Source organism: Sapajus apella, unplaced genomic scaffold (genome assembly GCF_009761245.1).
Source record: "Sapajus apella isolate SASKATOON/1434 unplaced genomic scaffold, GSC_monkey_1.0 scaffold19, whole genome shotgun sequence".
Lineage (NCBI taxonomy): Eukaryota > Metazoa > Chordata > Mammalia > Primates > Cebidae > Sapajus > Sapajus apella.
Genome location: NW_022436959.1, coordinates 4,784,466 through 4,790,518, shown reverse-complemented (window position 1 = coordinate 4,790,518; position 6,053 = coordinate 4,784,466). Strand labels below are relative to the sequence as shown.

The 6,053-nt window shown below is 45.0% G+C and overlaps 1 pseudogene; it reads right to left on the bottom strand.

The window, feature by feature from the left end:
• Positions 1 to 1,633: 1,633 nt before the first annotated feature.
• On the bottom strand, positions 1,634 to 2,750 carry LOC116557369 (annotated as a pseudogene).
• Positions 2,751 to 6,053: the final 3,303 nt, after the last annotated feature.

Here is a 6,053-nt window from a genome sequence, read left to right as displayed (position 1 = left end):
AACTGATGCATCTCTTTAAATGCTATGCCAATTTATAGACCCACTGTCAGTATGTGAAAGAATCCATTTTCCCTGTTCCCCAGTAACAATATGTCTTATATTTATTTTTTAATCTTACTAACTTGAGAAGTAAAAAAAAAAAAAAGTACTTCATTATTTTAGTTTTCTTTTCTTTTGATGAAAATGGAGAACTTTTATTTTCTGAGAAACAATCTATAGATTGGGGAGATGCAGCCTTTGGCATAAGTGAAAGTACACTCTCTGTTTTCTTTTCTTTTTGTTTTTGAGACAGAGTCTTGCTCTGTCTCCCAGGCTGGAGTGCAGTGGTGTGATCCGGACTCACTGTAACCTCCTCCTCCCAGGCTCAAGTGATTCTCCTGCCTCAGCCTTCCCAGTAGCTGGGATTACAGGCATGTGCTACCACACCCGGCTAATTTTTGTATTTTTAGTAGAGACAGGGTTTCACCATGTTGGTCAGGCTGGTCTTGAACTCCTGACCTCAGGTGATCTGTCTGCCTCGGCCTCCCGAAGTGCTAGGATTACAGGCGTGAGCCGCCGCACCCAGCCATATTTTTTTTCTTGATTACCAGTGAGGGTGAATATATTTATTTGTATTTCCTCTTTTCTGAATTCTTCACGTATGTATACTGACTTCAGTTTTGTTGTGTTGCTGTATAGTACACTACCCCAAAGTTTAGTGGGGTAAAACAATCTAATATGCATACAAATTCTGTGGGTCAGGAATTTTGACAGGATATAGCAGGCATGGCTTTGTCTGCTACATAATTTTTACTGCTCAAATGGCTGGGCTGACTTGAGCATATGGTGGCTGGCTAATCCAGAGGCTGCTTTACTCACATTTTTGCTGCCTATGCTGGGATGGCTGAGGGATGGGCTCAGCTGTAACTGTCAATCACAGAGTCTGCATGTGACCTCTCCAGCATGGAGGCCTCTGGGTAGTGAGACTTCTTACAGGGTTCAGGATTTCAGGGGCAGGTGTTCCAATCAACTAGGTGGAAACAACATGGCCTTTTATGGTGTAGCCCAGAAGTCATGGCCCATCACTTAGGCTGTCTTCTGTTGGTCAGCACAGCTGCAGGCCTAGCCAGATTCAACAGGATAATCATAAACTCCACTTCTCAATGGGAGGAGCCTCAAAGAATTTCAGGCCAACACATGAGGGGTGTTCACCTATGCTTATGCATTTGTTTGTCATATATTTGTAAGTTTCTTTTTTTTTTTCTTGAGACAGATTCACACTCTGTTGCCCAGGCTGGAGTGCAATGGCATGATCTTGTCTCACTGCAACCTCCGCCTCCCAGGTTCAAGCGAGTCTTCTGCCTCAATCTCCCAAGTAGCTGGGATCACAGACACCTGCCACCACACCTGGCTAATTTTTGTATATTTAGTAGAGACAGGGTTTTACCATTTTGGCCAGGCTGGTCTTGAACTCCTGACCTTGTGATCCACCTGCCTCGGCCTCCCAAAGTGCTGGGATTACAGATGTGAGCCACCATGCCCAGCTATAAGTACGTATATATATGTATATATATATATATATACACACACACACACACAAATATATATATGTAAACACAATAACTTATTTATTGAGAGCCTACTCTCCCCGCCCTTGCAGTCTCTAGGTCACTTTTTCCACTTGTAGATTTTGCACGCAAGCCCCAGAAAGATAGCTGGAGGCAGGGGCACTGCGTACTGTTCAACGAGAACTATAATGTGGCTGTAACTGTCTTCCTCATACTGTGAGAACACAGCCAGCAGATCCAGCTCCTCATATAATGCCTTCACCTGGGCCCCCTTCTCGGCCTCCTTCTGCCCATAATTCTCCTTCAGGATCTGGTACTGTTCCGGAGTGGCCCGTTGCAGACACTGAACTACCAGCCAGCTACATTTGTTGTCCTGGATGTCAGTGACAATTTTGCCGGTCACACTGGGGTCCCCAAAGAGGTCAAGGTAATCATCCTGAATCTGAAAGTACTCTCCCATCTCCAGCAGGATCTTCTTGGCATTGGCGTGCTCCTTCTCACCATCAATTCCTGCCATGTACATGGCTGCAGCTACAGGAAGGTAGAAGGAGTAGAAAGCTGTCTTGTACTTGACAGTAGATTTGTACCTCTTTTCCATGAATTTGCCAAGATCTACATTGCCCTGGGGGGCTGTGATGAGGTCCAGAGTCTGCCCAATCTCAGTCTGATAGGAATTCTGCAGGAAGAGCTCAATCAGGTTCAGGTAATAGGGCTGCTCCCGGCAGTAGAGCTTCAGCAGGCGATAGATACATGCTTCCAGAAGGATAGCAGCAATGATGGCGTCCAAACCCATGCCCAGCTTCTGATACCAGCAGACCTGTCCCCGGCAGATGAGGGATGAATCCATGATGTCATCTGTCACCAGGAAGAAAGCTTGCAGCAGTTCCACACACCAGCCCAGAGTCAGGGCCTGCTGGAGACTATCAGCATCCTGTTTTCTTGGCTCCACCAGCTCCTGGAATGCCACTAGCGCCATCAAACCCTGGTGATACTTGCCTCCAATGGCAATGTACTCCAGGACCTCCTTGAGCCGGGCAATAGCATCTCCTGTCTCTGGGCCCCCCATCTCCTCCTCAGTCAGTACCCTAACGATCTGGAAGAAGTGCTGAACGAAATCCTACTTTTCTTGGGCATAAATATCTGATTCCTGGTCTCCATTCATACTGAGGGAGGAGCAAAGGGCTGTGTTCCTGGATGCCGTTTCCTGCTTGGTCAAGTATATATTTTTTTAATTCATCATTTCTCTTTTAAACATTTCTGGCTTTTTTTTTTTTTTTTTGACAGAGTCTCTGTCACCCAGGCTGGAGTGCAGTGGCAGGATCTTGGCTCACTGCAACCTCTGCCTCCTGGGTTGAAGCAATTCTCCTGCCTCAGCCTCCCGAGTAGCTGGCTGATGTTTGTATTTTTAGTAGAGACAAGGTTTCACCATGTTGGCCAAGCTGGTCTCGAACTCCTGACCTCAAGAGGTCCACCAGCCTCTGCCTCCCAGAGTGCTGGGATTACAGGGTATGAGCCACTGCGCCCGGCCAGCATTTTTTAACAAGTTTTTTTTTTCTTTTTTGAGACAGTCTTGGTATGTTGCCCAGGCTGGACTCTAACTTCTGGGCTCAAGAGATCCTCCCACCACAGGTTCTCAAGTACTTAGGACTACAGGCTCCTGCCACCATGCCCAGCTGTTCGCTTTTATTTTATTTTATTTTATTTTATTTTATTTTATGTATATTTCTAGACAGGCTCTCACTCTGTCACCTCGGCTGGAGCGCAGTGTATAATCACAACTCATTGATGCCTCCATCTCCGAGGTTGAAGGTGATCTTTCCCCCTCAGCCTCACAAGTAGCTGAGCCAGGACTACAGGTGCAGGCCACCCTGCTTAGCTTTTTTTTTTTTTTGAGACAGGGTCTCACTCTGTCACTCAGGCTAATTACGCAATGGTGCAATCATGGCTCACTGCAGCCTCAACATCCTGGACTGAAATGATCCTCCCACCTCAGCTTCCTAAATAGCCGGGACTACAGGTACACACCTCACATCTGGCTAATTTTTGTTTGGTTTTTGATTTTCTTTTTGAGACAGGGTGTCACTCTGTTGCCAAAAATAAACTCTGTTGGAGTTTATTTTTTCTCTAAAGTAGTGGTTATACCTATGACCTTATACAGAGTTGTCATGAAGATTGGATTTCTTGGCATCCAGCTCAAATGATCGTTTCAAATCCCAAGTTCTTACCAATTAATATGTATCATATGGTTAGTGCGTGAGCCTAGAAACTGATTCAGCACTAAGATATTTCCCCAAATTACATACGAGGTCAGTAGGCAAGACAAGTATAATCTGTTTTACAGTCAAGGGTGGAAGTAAAAAGTTACCTGACTTGCCTGAAGCCACAGAGACACAGTGAAGCAAAGACTGGACCAAAGTCCATGTATACTGAATAAACGGAACGTCTCAATTCATGCAGCAATTTTTATTATCAAAGATTATATACTTCAAAATCAAGGTATTGTTTGACAATACAAAGATGACATGCAAAAGTACTTTTTGGTGGTCCAGTGCCATTAACAGACTACAATCAGAAAGTTCTTTTTTTTGAGTTAAAGTCTTGCTCTGTTGCCCAGGCTGGAGTGCAATTGTGCAATCTTGGCTTACTGCAACCTCCACCTCTGGGGTTCAAGCAATTTCCTGCCTCAGCCACCAGAGTAGCTGGGATTATAGGTGTGCAACACCACACCCAGTTAATTTTTGTATTTTTAGTAGAGACAAGCTTTTGCCAGGTTGCCCAGGCTGGTATCAAACTCCTGAGATCAAGCAATACACCTGCTTTAGCGTCACAAAGTGCTGGGATTACAGGGGTGAGTAATTTTTGTATTTTTTGTAGAGGTGGGTTTTGCCATGTTGCCCAGGCTGGTCTCTAACTCCTGGGCTCAAGTGATCCACCTGCCTCGACCTCCCAAAGTGCTAGGACGGCAAGAGTGAGCCACCAGACTCTGTTTGTTTTTAAAATCAGAGATAGATGTTGAACTTTATCGCATGCCATTTGAGTTTATGGCCACATGATCTTAGAGCTTTCTTTCCTTTCTTCTGTCCTATAATTTTATTAATAGGTGTTCTATTTCTAGAATAAGCTCTAAGATGAACAATGAACATTTTTCTTGAGTTATTCATGTAGTTTCTCATTTGATCCCTGAAGTCTAATAATTATATTATTTTATAATTATTGTTTTATCTTCATCTTACAGAGAACACTCACATTTTGTTAACTTGCAGAAGCTCCCTAAGTAGTCCATGTAATGGCATATTTTTCCTTTAACATACTGTTTTTTTATTTTTGTTTTTATTCTTTTTGTGGTGGAGTCTCACTGTCTCCCAGGCTGGAATGCAGTGGGCGATTTCATGGCCGATCTCGTGGTGCAATCTCTGTTCACTGTAACCTCCGCCTCCCAGGTTTCAGCGATGTTCCTGCCTCCTGAGTAGCTGGGACTATAGGCTGTGCCACCACACCCTGCTAATTTTTGTGTTTTTAGTAGAGATGGGGTTTTACCATGTTGGCCAGGCTGGTCTTGAACTCCTGACCTCGGTGATCCAACCATTTCGGCTTCCCAAAGTGCTGGGGTTACAGGTATGAGCCACCGCACTTTGCCTAATACACTGTCGAATTCGATTTGATTACGTTTTATTCAGTATTTTTGCATTTATATTTATAAATTAGATCGTACCCAGTGTTTTCAGTTTTATTTTTCTTTTTTGTTGCTCTCTTTGCCAAGTTTTGGTATTGGAATTGTGTTTGCTTCCAAAATGAGTTGAGAAAATGTTGGTGATTTGCTTTCATTATTCGAAAGTTTCAGTAAATTATAACAGCCAATTCCAAGCTGAGGGTGCCTCTGACTACTCTAACGGATTCCTGCGGCATCTGCGTCTCTTTGATGAAGTCCTCCCTGGTATAGTCTCATATGTGGGAGATTGTGGGACGTCTGTAAATATCAGCTCACATTGCGGCCACTGATGGCTTGGGAGACCCTCACAGCGCCTTAAAACTTTCGCCTAGACAACTGTCACGGGAGCATCTCGCAATACACATCTCCCTTTTCCTTTAAGTATTAAAAAAAAAATCCCGAAGATGGTTTCAGTTTCTTTCAAGGTAGACGATACCCTTGTAACTAAGTCTAAAAAAATAAAAGCTAATTTTCCCTCCCTCTCCAAAGCAGCAAGGGGAAATTGGATCCACGGCCACGTAGGAGCCTCTCACGACCGCAAACCCGGAGTCTTCAGGGACTGGAGGGGACCAGCGAGCGGGTGGGCCTGGGCAGTCCGCGCTTTTCTCTTCCGAGTTTGGGCCAAAAGCTTGTACAGAGATCACAGTGTCTAGCTCGGGGACACACCCTCCCTAGGCCCAGACTGGATTATGCAGTTATGGGTCCCTCCCTGGATTAAGTGTCCCCCCTGGAGTTGCCAGCTCCTCGCCAAGCTGCGCGCACTATCGCAAGGCCGGGCTGGGCAGGGCGCAGAAGGC